Source organism: Schistocerca cancellata, unplaced genomic scaffold (assembly GCF_023864275.1).
Source record: "Schistocerca cancellata isolate TAMUIC-IGC-003103 unplaced genomic scaffold, iqSchCanc2.1 HiC_scaffold_55, whole genome shotgun sequence".
Classification (NCBI taxonomy): domain Eukaryota; kingdom Metazoa; phylum Arthropoda; class Insecta; order Orthoptera; family Acrididae; genus Schistocerca; species Schistocerca cancellata.
Window position 1 is genome coordinate 1 of NW_026046118.1, and position 17,715 is coordinate 17,715.

Genomic DNA, 17,715 nt, shown 5'->3' on the forward strand with positions numbered 1-17,715 from the left:
ATTTTCCAATCGCCCAGTGAGTGTCGAGAAAACACGTAGCTCCTCTGCTTCAACGTATGAGACGTAAAAACTGCTGCAATTTGATTTTACATCGTGTGTCAGTTTTCTTCGATAGTCTGTTACGAGCCTAGCGTGATGCGTTTGTAGACAGCATTTCAGAGGACGCTTAATTAGTAACAGCTCCATGCAACGATTGCCCAACAGTAAAGGACAAGAGGCAATGTGTCCGTAGCATAGTGGGAGGTGTAGTAACGTGAGGTGAGCCCGGATAGCTCAGTCGGTAGAGCATAAGGCATTTGACGTGAGGGTCCAGGGTTCAAGTCCCTGTGCGGGCGGAAATTTTAATACTTTGGTAGCGGCTCGCCTAGTAGCGGTGAAAGCACGACGGAAAAGAATGCAGCTGTGCCGTTTCCTGGCACTGCAGTGCTCTAAACGGCAGCAGTTGCATGTGTCGGGAGGAGCTGGCGCCACCGGCAGTCGTGGCCGAGTGGTTAAGGCGTCTGACTCGAAATCAGATTGCCTCTGGGAGCGTAGGTTCGAATCCTACCGGCTGCGTGCGATTTTGCGTACAAACGAGCACAAATTTTCGCACGCATGTTTAAGAATACTGATTTTCGCGGCGGCCCCTGCTTCCTGTGGCTATCGGTTCACCTCGCACGGAAGCTAGTAATGCAGAAAACCGTCGCAGGCCCACGAGCGCACCCCCGTCATTTTCTCGCGCCGTCGCCGTGTTCGTGAGTACGCAGACGTGCTTGAAAGTGTTGGACAGAGCGAGCATTCATTTCTTTTTAAGAATCGCAATTGAGTCATTCGAGTGCGGCACAGGCAGTGGTGCAGCGTTTCTTTTCGTAAGATCTCGCAGCTGCTTGAAAGTACGTCCATCGTTTAAGACGAGAGAAAACTAGCGTCAGCGGTGCGTCAGTGGGAAGTCGGTGAAGTCGCCATTGGAGCCACAAGCCAGTAATTACGACACGCGAATCACTGCCACACATTGCAGCTGTACCATAATCCTTGGCAGGCGGACAGGGTAGCTGAGTCGGCAGAGCACTATGCCTTCAACCAAAAGGTCCCGCGTTCAAGCCCCTGTCCGGGCGAAAATTAATACACTGTCGTAACGGCTACTGCGCTGGCCACGGAAGCACTACTGAAACGAGTGAGGCCATGTCGTTTTCTGCCGTCAGGTTGCTTTAAAAGGAGCCGTTTTCACTTGTCGGCAGACGCTTGTGTGACCGGCAGTCGTGGCCGAGTGGTTAAGGCGTCTGACTAGAAATCAGATTCCCTCTGGGAGCGTAGGTTCGAGTCCTACCGACTGCGTTTCATTTTTGTGTCAAGAGGTGAAGAGCATCTCCAACGGAACCGTGAAATGAGCGAATACGTGGGAAACATTGCATTCGAGACGCTTGTGAATTTTCCAATCGCCCAGTGAGTGTCGAGAAAACACGTAGCTCCTCTGCTTCAACGTATGAGACGTAAAAACTGCTGCAATTTGATTTTACATCGTGTGTCAGTTTTCTTCGATAGTCTGTTACGAGCCTAGCGTGATGCGTTTGTAGACAGCATTTCAGAGGACGCTTAATTAGTAACAGCTCCATGCAACGATTGCCCAACAGTAAAGGACAAGAGGCAATGTGTCCGTAGCATAGTGGGAGGTGTAGTAACGTGAGGTGAGCCCGGATAGCTCAGTCGGTAGAGCATAAGGCATTTGACGTGAGGGTCCAGGGTTCAAGTCCCTGTGCGGGCGGAAATTTTAATACTTTGGTAGCGGCTCGCCTAGTAGCGGTGAAAGCACGACGGAAAAGAATGCAGCTGTGCCGTTTCCTGGCACTGCAGTGCTCTAAACGGCAGCAGTTGCATGTGTCGGGAGGAGCTGGCGCCACCGGCAGTCGTGGCCGAGTGGTTAAGGCGTCTGACTCGAAATCAGATTGCCTCTGGGAGCGTAGGTTCGAATCCTACCGGCTGCGTGCGATTTTGCGTACAAACGAGCACAAATTTTCGCACGCATGTTTAAGAATACTGATTTTCGCGGCGGCCCCTGCTTCCTGTGGCTATCGGTTCACCTCGCACGGAAGCTAGTAATGCAGAAAACCGTCGCAGGCCCACGAGCGCACCCCCGTCATTTTCTCGCGCCGTCGCCGTGTTCGTGAGTACGCAGACGTGCTTGAAAGTGTTGGACAGAGCGAGCATTCATTTCTTTTTAAGAATCGCAATTGAGTCATTCGAGTGCGGCACAGGCAGTGGTGCAGCGTTTCTTTTCGTAAGATCTCGCAGCTGCTTGAAAGTACGTCCATCGTTTAAGACGAGAGAAAACTAGCGTCAGCGGTGCGTCAGTGGGAAGTCGGTGAAGTCGCCATTGGAGCCACAAGCCAGTAATTACGACACGCGAATCACTGCCACACATTGCAGCTGTACCATAATCCTTGGCAGGCGGACAGGGTAGCTGAGTCGGCAGAGCACTATGCCTTCAACCAAAAGGTCCCGCGTTCAAGCCCCTGTCCGGGCGAAAATTAATACACTGTCGTAACGGCTACTGCGCTGGCCACGGAAGCACTACTGAAACGAGTGAGGCCATGTCGTTTTCTGCCGTCAGGTTGCTTTAAAAGGAGCCGTTTTCACTTGTCGGCAGACGCTTGTGTGACCGGCAGTCGTGGCCGAGTGGTTAAGGCGTCTGACTAGAAATCAGATTCCCTCTGGGAGCGTAGGTTCGAGTCCTACCGACTGCGTTTCATTTTTGTGTCAAGAGGTGAAGAGCATCTCCAACGGAACCGTGAAATGAGCGAATACGTGGGAAACATTGCATTCGAGACGCTTGTGAATTTTCCAATCGCCCAGTGAGTGTCGAGAAAACACGTAGCTCCTCTGCTTCAACGTATGAGACGTAAAAACTGCTGCAATTTGATTTTACATCGTGTGTCAGTTTTCTTCGATAGTCTGTTACGAGCCTAGCGTGATGCGTTTGTAGACAGCATTTCAGAGGACGCTTAATTAGTAACAGCTCCATGCAACGATTGCCCAACAGTAAAGGACAAGAGGCAATGTGTCCGTAGCATAGTGGGAGGTGTAGTAACGTGAGGTGAGCCCGGATAGCTCAGTCGGTAGAGCATAAGGCATTTGACGTGAGGGTCCAGGGTTCAAGTCCCTGTGCGGGCGGAAATTTTAATACTTTGGTAGCGGCTCGCCTAGTAGCGGTGAAAGCACGACGGAAAAGAATGCAGCTGTGCCGTTTCCTGGCACTGCAGTGCTCTAAACGGCAGCAGTTGCATGTGTCGGGAGGAGCTGGCGCCACCGGCAGTCGTGGCCGAGTGGTTAAGGCGTCTGACTCGAAATCAGATTGCCTCTGGGAGCGTAGGTTCGAATCCTACCGGCTGCGTGCGATTTTGCGTACAAACGAGCACAAATTTTCGCACGCATGTTTAAGAATACTGATTTTCGCGGCGGCCCCTGCTTCCTGTGGCTATCGGTTCACCTCGCACGGAAGCTAGTAATGCAGAAAACCGTCGCAGGCCCACGAGCGCACCCCCGTCATTTTCTCGCGCCGTCGCCGTGTTCGTGAGTACGCAGACGTGCTTGAAAGTGTTGGACAGAGCGAGCATTCATTTCTTTTTAAGAATCGCAATTGAGTCATTCGAGTGCGGCACAGGCAGTGGTGCAGCGTTTCTTTTCGTAAGATCTCGCAGCTGCTTGAAAGTACGTCCATCGTTTAAGACGAGAGAAAACTAGCGTCAGCGGTGCGTCAGTGGGAAGTCGGTGAAGTCGCCATTGGAGCCACAAGCCAGTAATTACGACACGCGAATCACTGCCACACATTGCAGCTGTACCATAATCCTTGGCAGGCGGACAGGGTAGCTGAGTCGGCAGAGCACTATGCCTTCAACCAAAAGGTCCCGCGTTCAAGCCCCTGTCCGGGCGAAAATTAATACACTGTCGTAACGGCTACTGCGCTGGCCACGGAAGCACTACTGAAACGAGTGAGGCCATGTCGTTTTCTGCCGTCAGGTTGCTTTAAAAGGAGCCGTTTTCACTTGTCGGCAGACGCTTGTGTGACCGGCAGTCGTGGCCGAGTGGTTAAGGCGTCTGACTAGAAATCAGATTCCCTCTGGGAGCGTAGGTTCGAGTCCTACCGACTGCGTTTCATTTTTGTGTCAAGAGGTGAAGAGCATCTCCAACGGAACCGTGAAATGAGCGAATACGTGGGAAACATTGCATTCGAGACGCTTGTGAATTTTCCAATCGCCCAGTGAGTGTCGAGAAAACACGTAGCTCCTCTGCTTCAACGTATGAGACGTAAAAACTGCTGCAATTTGATTTTACATCGTGTGTCAGTTTTCTTCGATAGTCTGTTACGAGCCTAGCGTGATGCGTTTGTAGACAGCATTTCAGAGGACGCTTAATTAGTAACAGCTCCATGCAACGATTGCCCAACAGTAAAGGACAAGAGGCAATGTGTCCGTAGCATAGTGGGAGGTGTAGTAACGTGAGGTGAGCCCGGATAGCTCAGTCGGTAGAGCATAAGGCATTTGACGTGAGGGTCCAGGGTTCAAGTCCCTGTGCGGGCGGAAATTTTAATACTTTGGTAGCGGCTCGCCTAGTAGCGGTGAAAGCACGACGGAAAAGAATGCAGCTGTGCCGTTTCCTGGCACTGCAGTGCTCTAAACGGCAGCAGTTGCATGTGTCGGGAGGAGCTGGCGCCACCGGCAGTCGTGGCCGAGTGGTTAAGGCGTCTGACTCGAAATCAGATTGCCTCTGGGAGCGTAGGTTCGAATCCTACCGGCTGCGTGCGATTTTGCGTACAAACGAGCACAAATTTTCGCACGCATGTTTAAGAATACTGATTTTCGCGGCGGCCCCTGCTTCCTGTGGCTATCGGTTCACCTCGCACGGAAGCTAGTAATGCAGAAAACCGTCGCAGGCCCACGAGCGCACCCCCGTCATTTTCTCGCGCCGTCGCCGTGTTCGTGAGTACGCAGACGTGCTTGAAAGTGTTGGACAGAGCGAGCATTCATTTCTTTTTAAGAATCGCAATTGAGTCATTCGAGTGCGGCACAGGCAGTGGTGCAGCGTTTCTTTTCGTAAGATCTCGCAGCTGCTTGAAAGTACGTCCATCGTTTAAGACGAGAGAAAACTAGCGTCAGCGGTGCGTCAGTGGGAAGTCGGTGAAGTCGCCATTGGAGCCACAAGCCAGTAATTACGACACGCGAATCACTGCCACACATTGCAGCTGTACCATAATCCTTGGCAGGCGGACAGGGTAGCTGAGTCGGCAGAGCACTATGCCTTCAACCAAAAGGTCCCGCGTTCAAGCCCCTGTCCGGGCGAAAATTAATACACTGTCGTAACGGCTACTGCGCTGGCCACGGAAGCACTACTGAAACGAGTGAGGCCATGTCGTTTTCTGCCGTCAGGTTGCTTTAAAAGGAGCCGTTTTCACTTGTCGGCAGACGCTTGTGTGACCGGCAGTCGTGGCCGAGTGGTTAAGGCGTCTGACTAGAAATCAGATTCCCTCTGGGAGCGTAGGTTCGAGTCCTACCGACTGCGTTTCATTTTTGTGTCAAGAGGTGAAGAGCATCTCCAACGGAACCGTGAAATGAGCGAATACGTGGGAAACATTGCATTCGAGACGCTTGTGAATTTTCCAATCGCCCAGTGAGTGTCGAGAAAACACGTAGCTCCTCTGCTTCAACGTATGAGACGTAAAAACTGCTGCAATTTGATTTTACATCGTGTGTCAGTTTTCTTCGATAGTCTGTTACGAGCCTAGCGTGATGCGTTTGTAGACAGCATTTCAGAGGACGCTTAATTAGTAACAGCTCCATGCAACGATTGCCCAACAGTAAAGGACAAGAGGCAATGTGTCCGTAGCATAGTGGGAGGTGTAGTAACGTGAGGTGAGCCCGGATAGCTCAGTCGGTAGAGCATAAGGCATTTGACGTGAGGGTCCAGGGTTCAAGTCCCTGTGCGGGCGGAAATTTTAATACTTTGGTAGCGGCTCGCCTAGTAGCGGTGAAAGCACGACGGAAAAGAATGCAGCTGTGCCGTTTCCTGGCACTGCAGTGCTCTAAACGGCAGCAGTTGCATGTGTCGGGAGGAGCTGGCGCCACCGGCAGTCGTGGCCGAGTGGTTAAGGCGTCTGACTCGAAATCAGATTGCCTCTGGGAGCGTAGGTTCGAATCCTACCGGCTGCGTGCGATTTTGCGTACAAACGAGCACAAATTTTCGCACGCATGTTTAAGAATACTGATTTTCGCGGCGGCCCCTGCTTCCTGTGGCTATCGGTTCACCTCGCACGGAAGCTAGTAATGCAGAAAACCGTCGCAGGCCCACGAGCGCACCCCCGTCATTTTCTCGCGCCGTCGCCGTGTTCGTGAGTACGCAGACGTGCTTGAAAGTGTTGGACAGAGCGAGCATTCATTTCTTTTTAAGAATCGCAATTGAGTCATTCGAGTGCGGCACAGGCAGTGGTGCAGCGTTTCTTTTCGTAAGATCTCGCAGCTGCTTGAAAGTACGTCCATCGTTTAAGACGAGAGAAAACTAGCGTCAGTGGGAAGTCGGTGAAGTCGCCATTGGAGCCACAAGCCAGTAATTACGACACGCGAATCACTGCCACACATTGCAGCTGTACCATAATCCTTGGCAGGCGGACAGGGTAGCTGAGTCGGCAGAGCACTATGCCTTCAACCAAAAGGTCCCGCGTTCAAGCCCCTGTCCGGGCGAAAATTAATACACTGTCGTAACGGCTACTGCGCTGGCCACGGAAGCACTACTGAAACGAGTGAGGCCATGTCGTTTTCTGCCGTCAGGTTGCTTTAAAAGGAGCCGTTTTCACTTGTCGGCAGACGCTTGTGTGACCGGCAGTCGTGGCCGAGTGGTTAAGGCGTCTGACTAGAAATCAGATTCCCTCTGGGAGCGTAGGTTCGAGTCCTACCGACTGCGTTTCATTTTTGTGTCAAGAGGTGAAGAGCATCTCCAACGGAACCGTGAAATGAGCGAATACGTGGGAAACATTGCATTCGAGACGCTTGTGAATTTTCCAATCGCCCAGTGAGTGTCGAGAAAACACGTAGCTCCTCTGCTTCAACGTATGAGACGTAAAAACTGCTGCAATTTGATTTTACATCGTGTGTCAGTTTTCTTCGATAGTCTGTTACGAGCCTAGCGTGATGCGTTTGTAGACAGCATTTCAGAGGACGCTTAATTAGTAACAGCTCCATGCAACGATTGCCCAACAGTAAAGGACAAGAGGCAATGTGTCCGTAGCATAGTGGGAGGTGTAGTAACGTGAGGTGAGCCCGGATAGCTCAGTCGGTAGAGCATAAGGCATTTGACGTGAGGGTCCAGGGTTCAAGTCCCTGTGCGGGCGGAAATTTTAATACTTTGGTAGCGGCTCGCCTAGTAGCGGTGAAAGCACGACGGAAAAGAATGCAGCTGTGCCGTTTCCTGGCACTGCAGTGCTCTAAACGGCAGCAGTTGCATGTGTCGGGAGGAGCTGGCGCCACCGGCAGTCGTGGCCGAGTGGTTAAGGCGTCTGACTCGAAATCAGATTGCCTCTGGGAGCGTAGGTTCGAATCCTACCGGCTGCGTGCGATTTTGCGTACAAACGAGCACAAATTTTCGCACGCATGTTTAAGAATACTGATTTTCGCGGCGGCCCCTGCTTCCTGTGGCTATCGGTTCACCTCGCACGGAAGCTAGTAATGCAGAAAACCGTCGCAGGCCCACGAGCGCACCCCCGTCATTTTCTCGCGCCGTCGCCGTGTTCGTGAGTACGCAGACGTGCTTGAAAGTGTTGGACAGAGCGAGCATTCATTTCTTTTTAAGAATCGCAATTGAGTCATTCGAGTGCGGCACAGGCAGTGGTGCAGCGTTTCTTTTCGTAAGATCTCGCAGCTGCTTGAAAGTACGTCCATCGTTTAAGACGAGAGAAAACTAGCGTCAGCGGTGCGTCAGTGGGAAGTCGGTGAAGTCGCCATTGGAGCCACAAGCCAGTAATTACGACACGCGAATCACTGCCACACATTGCAGCTGTACCATAATCCTTGGCAGGCGGACAGGGTAGCTGAGTCGGCAGAGCACTATGCCTTCAACCAAAAGGTCCCGCGTTCAAGCCCCTGTCCGGGCGAAAATTAATACACTGTCGTAACGGCTACTGCGCTGGCCACGGAAGCACTACTGAAACGAGTGAGGCCATGTCGTTTTCTGCCGTCAGGTTGCTTTAAAAGGAGCCGTTTTCACTTGTCGGCAGACGCTTGTGTGACCGGCAGTCGTGGCCGAGTGGTTAAGGCGTCTGACTAGAAATCAGATTCCCTCTGGGAGCGTAGGTTCGAGTCCTACCGACTGCGTTTCATTTTTGTGTCAAGAGGTGAAGAGCATCTCCAACGGAACCGTGAAATGAGCGAATACGTGGGAAACATTGCATTCGAGACGCTTGTGAATTTTCCAATCGCCCAGTGAGTGTCGAGAAAACACGTAGCTCCTCTGCTTCAACGTATGAGACGTAAAAACTGCTGCAATTTGATTTTACATCGTGTGTCAGTTTTCTTCGATAGTCTGTTACGAGCCTAGCGTGATGCGTTTGTAGACAGCATTTCAGAGGACGCTTAATTAGTAACAGCTCCATGCAACGATTGCCCAACAGTAAAGGACAAGAGGCAATGTGTCCGTAGCATAGTGGGAGGTGTAGTAACGTGAGGTGAGCCCGGATAGCTCAGTCGGTAGAGCATAAGGCATTTGACGTGAGGGTCCAGGGTTCAAGTCCCTGTGCGGGCGGAAATTTTAATACTTTGGTAGCGGCTCGCCTAGTAGCGGTGAAAGCACGACGGAAAAGAATGCAGCTGTGCCGTTTCCTGGCACTGCAGTGCTCTAAACGGCAGCAGTTGCATGTGTCGGGAGGAGCTGGCGCCACCGGCAGTCGTGGCCGAGTGGTTAAGGCGTCTGACTCGAAATCAGATTGCCTCTGGGAGCGTAGGTTCGAATCCTACCGGCTGCGTGCGATTTTGCGTACAAACGAGCACAAATTTTCGCACGCATGTTTAAGAATACTGATTTTCGCGGCGGCCCCTGCTTCCTGTGGCTATCGGTTCACCTCGCACGGAAGCTAGTAATGCAGAAAACCGTCGCAGGCCCACGAGCGCACCCCCGTCATTTTCTCGCGCCGTCGCCGTGTTCGTGAGTACGCAGACGTGCTTGAAAGTGTTGGACAGAGCGAGCATTCATTTCTTTTTAAGAATCGCAATTGAGTCATTCGAGTGCGGCACAGGCAGTGGTGCAGCGTTTCTTTTCGTAAGATCTCGCAGCTGCTTGAAAGTACGTCCATCGTTTAAGACGAGAGAAAACTAGCGTCAGCGGTGCGTCAGTGGGAAGTCGGTGAAGTCGCCATTGGAGCCACAAGCCAGTAATTACGACACGCGAATCACTGCCACACATTGCAGCTGTACCATAATCCTTGGCAGGCGGACAGGGTAGCTGAGTCGGCAGAGCACTATGCCTTCAACCAAAAGGTCCCGCGTTCAAGCCCCTGTCCGGGCGAAAATTAATACACTGTCGTAACGGCTACTGCGCTGGCCACGGAAGCACTACTGAAACGAGTGAGGCCATGTCGTTTTCTGCCGTCAGGTTGCTTTAAAAGGAGCCGTTTTCACTTGTCGGCAGACGCTTGTGTGACCGGCAGTCGTGGCCGAGTGGTTAAGGCGTCTGACTAGAAATCAGATTCCCTCTGGGAGCGTAGGTTCGAGTCCTACCGACTGCGTTTCATTTTTGTGTCAAGAGGTGAAGAGCATCTCCAACGGAACCGTGAAATGAGCGAATACGTGGGAAACATTGCATTCGAGACGCTTGTGAATTTTCCAATCGCCCAGTGAGTGTCGAGAAAACACGTAGCTCCTCTGCTTCAACGTATGAGACGTAAAAACTGCTGCAATTTGATTTTACATCGTGTGTCAGTTTTCTTCGATAGTCTGTTACGAGCCTAGCGTGATGCGTTTGTAGACAGCATTTCAGAGGACGCTTAATTAGTAACAGCTCCATGCAACGATTGCCCAACAGTAAAGGACAAGAGGCAATGTGTCCGTAGCATAGTGGGAGGTGTAGTAACGTGAGGTGAGCCCGGATAGCTCAGTCGGTAGAGCATAAGGCATTTGACGTGAGGGTCCAGGGTTCAAGTCCCTGTGCGGGCGGAAATTTTAATACTTTGGTAGCGGCTCGCCTAGTAGCGGTGAAAGCACGACGGAAAAGAATGCAGCTGTGCCGTTTCCTGGCACTGCAGTGCTCTAAACGGCAGCAGTTGCATGTGTCGGGAGGAGCTGGCGCCACCGGCAGTCGTGGCCGAGTGGTTAAGGCGTCTGACTCGAAATCAGATTGCCTCTGGGAGCGTAGGTTCGAATCCTACCGGCTGCGTGCGATTTTGCGTACAAACGAGCACAAATTTTCGCACGCATGTTTAAGAATACTGATTTTCGCGGCGGCCCCTGCTTCCTGTGGCTATCGGTTCACCTCGCACGGAAGCTAGTAATGCAGAAAACCGTCGCAGGCCCACGAGCGCACCCCCGTCATTTTCTCGCGCCGTCGCCGTGTTCGTGAGTACGCAGACGTGCTTGAAAGTGTTGGACAGAGCGAGCATTCATTTCTTTTTAAGAATCGCAATTGAGTCATTCGAGTGCGGCACAGGCAGTGGTGCAGCGTTTCTTTTCGTAAGATCTCGCAGCTGCTTGAAAGTACGTCCATCGTTTAAGACGAGAGAAAACTAGCGTCAGCGGTGCGTCAGTGGGAAGTCGGTGAAGTCGCCATTGGAGCCACAAGCCAGTAATTACGACACGCGAATCACTGCCACACATTGCAGCTGTACCATAATCCTTGGCAGGCGGACAGGGTAGCTGAGTCGGCAGAGCACTATGCCTTCAACCAAAAGGTCCCGCGTTCAAGCCCCTGTCCGGGCGAAAATTAATACACTGTCGTAACGGCTACTGCGCTGGCCACGGAAGCACTACTGAAACGAGTGAGGCCATGTCGTTTTCTGCCGTCAGGTTGCTTTAAAAGGAGCCGTTTTCACTTGTCGGCAGACGCTTGTGTGACCGGCAGTCGTGGCCGAGTGGTTAAGGCGTCTGACTAGAAATCAGATTCCCTCTGGGAGCGTAGGTTCGAGTCCTACCGACTGCGTTTCATTTTTGTGTCAAGAGGTGAAGAGCATCTCCAACGGAACCGTGAAATGAGCGAATACGTGGGAAACATTGCATTCGAGACGCTTGTGAATTTTCCAATCGCCCAGTGAGTGTCGAGAAAACACGTAGCTCCTCTGCTTCAACGTATGAGACGTAAAAACTGCTGCAATTTGATTTTACATCGTGTGTCAGTTTTCTTCGATAGTCTGTTACGAGCCTAGCGTGATGCGTTTGTAGACAGCATTTCAGAGGACGCTTAATTAGTAACAGCTCCATGCAACGATTGCCCAACAGTAAAGGACAAGAGGCAATGTGTCCGTAGCATAGTGGGAGGTGTAGTAACGTGAGGTGAGCCCGGATAGCTCAGTCGGTAGAGCATAAGGCATTTGACGTGAGGGTCCAGGGTTCAAGTCCCTGTGCGGGCGGAAATTTTAATACTTTGGTAGCGGCTCGCCTAGTAGCGGTGAAAGCACGACGGAAAAGAATGCAGCTGTGCCGTTTCCTGGCACTGCAGTGCTCTAAACGGCAGCAGTTGCATGTGTCGGGAGGAGCTGGCGCCACCGGCAGTCGTGGCCGAGTGGTTAAGGCGTCTGACTCGAAATCAGATTGCCTCTGGGAGCGTAGGTTCGAATCCTACCGGCTGCGTGCGATTTTGCGTACAAACGAGCACAAATTTTCGCACGCATGTTTAAGAATACTGATTTTCGCGGCGGCCCCTGCTTCCTGTGGCTATCGGTTCACCTCGCACGGAAGCTAGTAATGCAGAAAACCGTCGCAGGCCCACGAGCGCACCCCCGTCATTTTCTCGCGCCGTCGCCGTGTTCGTGAGTACGCAGACGTGCTTGAAAGTGTTGGACAGAGCGAGCATTCATTTCTTTTTAAGAATCGCAATTGAGTCATTCGAGTGCGGCACAGGCAGTGGTGCAGCGTTTCTTTTCGTAAGATCTCGCAGCTGCTTGAAAGTACGTCCATCGTTTAAGACGAGAGAAAACTAGCGTCAGCGGTGCGTCAGTGGGAAGTCGGTGAAGTCGCCATTGGAGCCACAAGCCAGTAATTACGACACGCGAATCACTGCCACACATTGCAGCTGTACCATAATCCTTGGCAGGCGGACAGGGTAGCTGAGTCGGCAGAGCACTATGCCTTCAACCAAAAGGTCCCGCGTTCAAGCCCCTGTCCGGGCGAAAATTAATACACTGTCGTAACGGCTACTGCGCTGGCCACGGAAGCACTACTGAAACGAGTGAGGCCATGTCGTTTTCTGCCGTCAGGTTGCTTTAAAAGGAGCCGTTTTCACTTGTCGGCAGACGCTTGTGTGACCGGCAGTCGTGGCCGAGTGGTTAAGGCGTCTGACTAGAAATCAGATTCCCTCTGGGAGCGTAGGTTCGAGTCCTACCGACTGCGTTTCATTTTTGTGTCAAGAGGTGAAGAGCATCTCCAACGGAACCGTGAAATGAGCGAATACGTGGGAAACATTGCATTCGAGACGCTTGTGAATTTTCCAATCGCCCAGTGAGTGTCGAGAAAACACGTAGCTCCTCTGCTTCAACGTATGAGACGTAAAAACTGCTGCAATTTGATTTTACATCGTGTGTCAGTTTTCTTCGATAGTCTGTTACGAGCCTAGCGTGATGCGTTTGTAGACAGCATTTCAGAGGACGCTTAATTAGTAACAGCTCCATGCAACGATTGCCCAACAGTAAAGGACAAGAGGCAATGTGTCCGTAGCATAGTGGGAGGTGTAGTAACGTGAGGTGAGCCCGGATAGCTCAGTCGGTAGAGCATAAGGCATTTGACGTGAGGGTCCAGGGTTCAAGTCCCTGTGCGGGCGGAAATTTTAATACTTTGGTAGCGGCTCGCCTAGTAGCGGTGAAAGCACGACGGAAAAGAATGCAGCTGTGCCGTTTCCTGGCACTGCAGTGCTCTAAACGGCAGCAGTTGCATGTGTCGGGAGGAGCTGGCGCCACCGGCAGTCGTGGCCGAGTGGTTAAGGCGTCTGACTCGAAATCAGATTGCCTCTGGGAGCGTAGGTTCGAATCCTACCGGCTGCGTGCGATTTTGCGTACAAACGAGCACAAATTTTCGCACGCATGTTTAAGAATACTGATTTTCGCGGCGGCCCCTGCTTCCTGTGGCTATCGGTTCACCTCGCACGGAAGCTAGTAATGCAGAAAACCGTCGCAGGCCCACGAGCGCACCCCCGTCATTTTCTCGCGCCGTCGCCGTGTTCGTGAGTACGCAGACGTGCTTGAAAGTGTTGGACAGAGCGAGCATTCATTTCTTTTTAAGAATCGCAATTGAGTCATTCGAGTGCGGCACAGGCAGTGGTGCAGCGTTTCTTTTCGTAAGATCTCGCAGCTGCTTGAAAGTACGTCCATCGTTTAAGACGAGAGAAAACTAGCGTCAGCGGTGCGTCAGTGGGAAGTCGGTGAAGTCGCCATTGGAGCCACAAGCCAGTAATTACGACACGCGAATCACTGCCACACATTGCAGCTGTACCATAATCCTTGGCAGGCGGACAGGGTAGCTGAGTCGGCAGAGCACTATGCCTTCAACCAAAAGGTCCCGCGTTCAAGCCCCTGTCCGGGCGAAAATTAATACACTGTCGTAACGGCTACTGCGCTGGCCACGGAAGCACTACTGAAACGAGTGAGGCCATGTCGTTTTCTGCCGTCAGGTTGCTTTAAAAGGAGCCGTTTTCACTTGTCGGCAGACGCTTGTGTGACCGGCAGTCGTGGCCGAGTGGTTAAGGCGTCTGACTAGAAATCAGATTCCCTCTGGGAGCGTAGGTTCGAGTCCTACCGACTGCGTTTCATTTTTGTGTCAAGAGGTGAAGAGCATCTCCAACGGAACCGTGAAATGAGCGAATACGTGGGAAACATTGCATTCGAGACGCTTGTGAATTTTCCAATCGCCCAGTGAGTGTCGAGAAAACACGTAGCTCCTCTGCTTCAACGTATGAGACGTAAAAACTGCTGCAATTTGATTTTACATCGTGTGTCAGTTTTCTTCGATAGTCTGTTACGAGCCTAGCGTGATGCGTTTGTAGACAGCATTTCAGAGGACGCTTAATTAGTAACAGCTCCATGCAACGATTGCCCAACAGTAAAGGACAAGAGGCAATGTGTCCGTAGCATAGTGGGAGGTGTAGTAACGTGAGGTGAGCCCGGATAGCTCAGTCGGTAGAGCATAAGGCATTTGACGTGAGGGTCCAGGGTTCAAGTCCCTGTGCGGGCGGAAATTTTAATACTTTGGTAGCGGCTCGCCTAGTAGCGGTGAAAGCACGACGGAAAAGAATGCAGCTGTGCCGTTTCCTGGCACTGCAGTGCTCTAAACGGCAGCAGTTGCATGTGTCGGGAGGAGCTGGCGCCACCGGCAGTCGTGGCCGAGTGGTTAAGGCGTCTGACTCGAAATCAGATTGCCTCTGGGAGCGTAGGTTCGAATCCTACCGGCTGCGTGCGATTTTGCGTACAAACGAGCACAAATTTTCGCACGCATGTTTAAGAATACTGATTTTCGCGGCGGCCCCTGCTTCCTGTGGCTATCGGTTCACCTCGCACGGAAGCTAGTAATGCAGAAAACCGTCGCAGGCCCACGAGCGCACCCCCGTCATTTTCTCGCGCCGTCGCCGTGTTCGTGAGTACGCAGACGTGCTTGAAAGTGTTGGACAGAGCGAGCATTCATTTCTTTTTAAGAATCGCAATTGAGTCATTCGAGTGCGGCACAGGCAGTGGTGCAGCGTTTCTTTTCGTAAGATCTCGCAGCTGCTTGAAAGTACGTCCATCGTTTAAGACGAGAGAAAACTAGCGTCAGCGGTGCGTCAGTGGGAAGTCGGTGAAGTCGCCATTGGAGCCACAAGCCAGTAATTACGACACGCGAATCACTGCCACACATTGCAGCTGTACCATAATCCTTGGCAGGCGGACAGGGTAGCTGAGTCGGCAGAGCACTATGCCTTCAACCAAAAGGTCCCGCGTTCAAGCCCCTGTCCGGGCGAAAATTAATACACTGTCGTAACGGCTACTGCGCTGGCCACGGAAGCACTACTGAAACGAGTGAGGCCATGTCGTTTTCTGCCGTCAGGTTGCTTTAAAAGGAGCCGTTTTCACTTGTCGGCAGACGCTTGTGTGACCGGCAGTCGTGGCCGAGTGGTTAAGGCGTCTGACTTGAAATCAGATTCCCTCTGGGAGCGTAGGTTCGAGTCCTGCCGACTGCGCAAATTTTCTCGCTCTCAAAAGGCGGACGTTCAGCTGCATCCTAGCAGTTGCGTCACTACTAAACACGTGGGTCACCAGCAATGTGCAGTGTTATTTGATCCAGGGCGCAGCGTTACAGTCGCGCCCAGAAGCCGCAGCTCATCTCCTCGTCTCACAGCCGTCCACCAGGTGTTAGTACAAGTGGTGCCTCACTGGGCAGTGGAGATGTGTCCATTTTAGCTTGCAGACGATGACCTGTAGCAATTTATGAGCTATCGCAAGTTGAATGTTTTACCGTGTGTATCTGCTAGATACTGCCTCTCATGTGGTGGAGAGGCTCACTCCTTCTTGTGTCTCGTTCTCTGCACACGAGTTGCCCCTGGCTTCGATATAGCACGGGTTTTCTAGCGTCAGCGTGGCGTCACGTCAAGTCAGCGAAGTCAATATTACACGAATCGAGTCGACATGTTTGCCTGTTACGATGACGGAAGCAGAAGAAATGTGTGTGGAACTTCACTGCATCGGCTGCTCGCCTTTCAGCGTCCCTGTGTCTTATCAGACGAAGGTGACTGTGAAATTGGCAACGAGGCAGAGGTTAACGAACACATGCAAATGTCAGCTTTCAACGTCGGCCGAAATAGCTCAGTTGGGAGAGCGTTAGACTGAAGATCTAAAGGTCCCTGGTTCGATCCCGGGTTTCGGCAGGTATTCGTTTTGATGCGACGCCAACGGAATTACCCTGCGTTTGTGATAATGCAACTACCGCTGGCAACAAAAATGACTCTCTCCTGTAGCTGTTGTGGTTGCCTAGTGCATGCCATAAGAGGAACTCACTAGACAACTAACTCCCTTAGAAGCATAAGAATTAAAAATATCCTACCGACTGCATTCTTTTTTCTGTGTCAGGTGGTGAAGAACGTCTTCAACGGAACCGTGAAATGAGCGAAAACGTGGAAAACATTGCATTCGAAATGCTTGTGAATTTTCCAATTGCCCAGTGATTGTCGACAAAACACGTAAATTCTCTGCTCCAACGTATGAGACGTAACAACTGGTGCAATTTGTTGTTGCATCGTGTGCCAGCAGTCTTCGATAGTGTGTTACGAGCTTAGCGCGATAAGTTTGTAGACAGCATTTAGGCGACGTTTTATTAGTAACGGCCCCATGCAGCGATTGCACAACAGTAAAGGACATGAGTCAATGTATAGTTGTGCATCGTGTGAGGTTTTGCAGGCTCGTGTGAGCCCGGATAGCTCAGTCGGTAGAGCATTAGGCTTTTAACCTAAGGGTCCAGGGTTCAAGTCCCTGTCCGGGCGGAAATTTTAATACTTTGGTAGCGATTCGTCTGGTAGCGGTGGAAACGCTACGGAAAATAATGCAGCTACGCCGTTCCCTGACACCACAGTGCTTGAAACGGTAGCAGTTGCATGTGTCGGGAGAGCACCGCGCTACCGGCAGTCGTGGCCGAGTGGTTAAGGCGTCTGACTCGAAATCAGATTCCCTCTGGGAGCGTAGGTTCGAATCCTACCGGCTGCGTGCGGTTTTGCGTAAAGAGGAGCAAACATTTTCGCACACATGTGACATGCGTGCGCGAATGCGGGTGCAACCAGTGACACCATTCTCAACAAGACGAAAATTTCCGTTTTAAGAATACTGAGTTTTCGCGACGACCGCTGCTTACTGTGCCTATCGGTTCACCTCGCACTGACGCTGGGACTGCAGAAAGCAGTCGCTGAGATCGTGAGTACACAGATGTGCTCGAAAGTGTTGGACAGAGCCGACATTTCATTTTCTTTTTAAGAATCGCAATTTCAATCATTCGAGTGCGTCAAAAGCAGTGGTGCAGCGTTTCTTTTCTTAAGATCTCGCAGCTGCTTGGAGGTATGTCCATCGTTTTAAGACGACAGAAAACTAGCGTCAGCGGTGCGTCAGTGGGAAGTCGGTGAAGTCGCCATTGGAGCCATAAGCCAGTAATTACGACATGCGAATCGCTCGCACACCACGCAGCTGTACGATAATGCTCGTGCGTGGGCCCGCATAGCTGAGTCGGTAGAGCGTTAGGTTTTCAACCAAAGGGTCCTGGGTTCAAGTCCCTGTCTAGGCGAAATTAATACACTTTCTTAACGGCTAATGGAAACCCTACAGGAAAGAGCGAGGCCACGCCGTCTTCTGCCATCAGATTGCTTCTAAAGATGGCTGTTTCACTTGTCGGGAGGTGATTCCGCCACCGGCAGTCGTGGCCGAGTGGTTAAGGCGTCTGACTTGAAATCAGATTCCCTCTGGGAGCGTAGGTTCGAGTCCTGCCGACTGCGCAAATTTTCTCGCTCTCAAAAGGCGGACGTTCAGCTGCATCCTAGCAGTTGCGTCACTAC

At 51.8% G+C, this 17,715-nt stretch overlaps 26 non-coding genes across 26 annotated transcripts; all 26 read left to right on the plus strand.

The window, feature by feature from the left end:
* Positions 1-473: 473 nt before the first annotated feature.
* Trnas-cga (transfer RNA serine (anticodon CGA)) lies at positions 474-555 on the plus strand. Its single transcript has one exon. It is a non-coding gene; the product is annotated as a tRNA-Ser (tRNA).
* A 677-nt stretch (positions 556-1,232) lies between these two features.
* Trnas-aga (transfer RNA serine (anticodon AGA)) lies at positions 1,233-1,314 on the plus strand. Its single transcript has one exon. It is a non-coding gene; the product is annotated as a tRNA-Ser (tRNA).
* A 565-nt stretch (positions 1,315-1,879) lies between these two features.
* Positions 1,880-1,961, plus strand: Trnas-cga (transfer RNA serine (anticodon CGA)). Its single transcript has one exon. It is a non-coding gene; the product is annotated as a tRNA-Ser (tRNA).
* Positions 1,962-2,638: 677 nt separating this feature from the next.
* Trnas-aga (transfer RNA serine (anticodon AGA)) lies at positions 2,639-2,720 on the plus strand. Its single transcript has one exon. It is a non-coding gene; the product is annotated as a tRNA-Ser (tRNA).
* A 565-nt stretch (positions 2,721-3,285) lies between these two features.
* Positions 3,286-3,367, plus strand: Trnas-cga (transfer RNA serine (anticodon CGA)). Its single transcript has one exon. It is a non-coding gene; the product is annotated as a tRNA-Ser (tRNA).
* A 677-nt stretch (positions 3,368-4,044) lies between these two features.
* On the plus strand, positions 4,045-4,126 carry Trnas-aga (transfer RNA serine (anticodon AGA)). The gene has a single exon. It is a non-coding gene; the product is annotated as a tRNA-Ser (tRNA).
* Positions 4,127-4,691: 565 nt separating this feature from the next.
* Trnas-cga (transfer RNA serine (anticodon CGA)) lies at positions 4,692-4,773 on the plus strand. Its single transcript has one exon. It is a non-coding gene; the product is annotated as a tRNA-Ser (tRNA).
* A 677-nt stretch (positions 4,774-5,450) lies between these two features.
* Positions 5,451-5,532, plus strand: Trnas-aga (transfer RNA serine (anticodon AGA)). Its single transcript has one exon. It is a non-coding gene; the product is annotated as a tRNA-Ser (tRNA).
* A 565-nt stretch (positions 5,533-6,097) lies between these two features.
* Trnas-cga (transfer RNA serine (anticodon CGA)) lies at positions 6,098-6,179 on the plus strand. Its single transcript has one exon. It is a non-coding gene; the product is annotated as a tRNA-Ser (tRNA).
* A 666-nt stretch (positions 6,180-6,845) lies between these two features.
* On the plus strand, positions 6,846-6,927 carry Trnas-aga (transfer RNA serine (anticodon AGA)). Its single transcript has one exon. It is a non-coding gene; the product is annotated as a tRNA-Ser (tRNA).
* Positions 6,928-7,492: 565 nt separating this feature from the next.
* Positions 7,493-7,574, plus strand: Trnas-cga (transfer RNA serine (anticodon CGA)). Its single transcript has one exon. It is a non-coding gene; the product is annotated as a tRNA-Ser (tRNA).
* Positions 7,575-8,251: 677 nt separating this feature from the next.
* Positions 8,252-8,333, plus strand: Trnas-aga (transfer RNA serine (anticodon AGA)). The gene has a single exon. It is a non-coding gene; the product is annotated as a tRNA-Ser (tRNA).
* A 565-nt stretch (positions 8,334-8,898) lies between these two features.
* On the plus strand, positions 8,899-8,980 carry Trnas-cga (transfer RNA serine (anticodon CGA)). Its single transcript has one exon. It is a non-coding gene; the product is annotated as a tRNA-Ser (tRNA).
* Positions 8,981-9,657: 677 nt separating this feature from the next.
* On the plus strand, positions 9,658-9,739 carry Trnas-aga (transfer RNA serine (anticodon AGA)). The gene has a single exon. It is a non-coding gene; the product is annotated as a tRNA-Ser (tRNA).
* Positions 9,740-10,304: 565 nt separating this feature from the next.
* Trnas-cga (transfer RNA serine (anticodon CGA)) lies at positions 10,305-10,386 on the plus strand. The gene has a single exon. It is a non-coding gene; the product is annotated as a tRNA-Ser (tRNA).
* Positions 10,387-11,063: 677 nt separating this feature from the next.
* On the plus strand, positions 11,064-11,145 carry Trnas-aga (transfer RNA serine (anticodon AGA)). The gene has a single exon. It is a non-coding gene; the product is annotated as a tRNA-Ser (tRNA).
* A 565-nt stretch (positions 11,146-11,710) lies between these two features.
* Trnas-cga (transfer RNA serine (anticodon CGA)) lies at positions 11,711-11,792 on the plus strand. The gene has a single exon. It is a non-coding gene; the product is annotated as a tRNA-Ser (tRNA).
* A 677-nt stretch (positions 11,793-12,469) lies between these two features.
* Positions 12,470-12,551, plus strand: Trnas-aga (transfer RNA serine (anticodon AGA)). The gene has a single exon. It is a non-coding gene; the product is annotated as a tRNA-Ser (tRNA).
* A 565-nt stretch (positions 12,552-13,116) lies between these two features.
* On the plus strand, positions 13,117-13,198 carry Trnas-cga (transfer RNA serine (anticodon CGA)). Its single transcript has one exon. It is a non-coding gene; the product is annotated as a tRNA-Ser (tRNA).
* A 677-nt stretch (positions 13,199-13,875) lies between these two features.
* Trnas-aga (transfer RNA serine (anticodon AGA)) lies at positions 13,876-13,957 on the plus strand. Its single transcript has one exon. It is a non-coding gene; the product is annotated as a tRNA-Ser (tRNA).
* A 565-nt stretch (positions 13,958-14,522) lies between these two features.
* On the plus strand, positions 14,523-14,604 carry Trnas-cga (transfer RNA serine (anticodon CGA)). The gene has a single exon. It is a non-coding gene; the product is annotated as a tRNA-Ser (tRNA).
* Positions 14,605-15,281: 677 nt separating this feature from the next.
* On the plus strand, positions 15,282-15,363 carry Trnas-uga (transfer RNA serine (anticodon UGA)). The gene has a single exon. It is a non-coding gene; the product is annotated as a tRNA-Ser (tRNA).
* A 611-nt stretch (positions 15,364-15,974) lies between these two features.
* Positions 15,975-16,047, plus strand: Trnaf-gaa (transfer RNA phenylalanine (anticodon GAA)). Its single transcript has one exon. It is a non-coding gene; the product is annotated as a tRNA-Phe (tRNA).
* Positions 16,048-16,586: 539 nt separating this feature from the next.
* Positions 16,587-16,659, plus strand: Trnak-uuu (transfer RNA lysine (anticodon UUU)). Its single transcript has one exon. It is a non-coding gene; the product is annotated as a tRNA-Lys (tRNA).
* A 138-nt stretch (positions 16,660-16,797) lies between these two features.
* On the plus strand, positions 16,798-16,879 carry Trnas-cga (transfer RNA serine (anticodon CGA)). The gene has a single exon. It is a non-coding gene; the product is annotated as a tRNA-Ser (tRNA).
* Positions 16,880-17,573: 694 nt separating this feature from the next.
* Trnas-uga (transfer RNA serine (anticodon UGA)) lies at positions 17,574-17,655 on the plus strand. The gene has a single exon. It is a non-coding gene; the product is annotated as a tRNA-Ser (tRNA).
* The last annotated feature ends 60 nt before the right edge of the window (positions 17,656-17,715 follow it).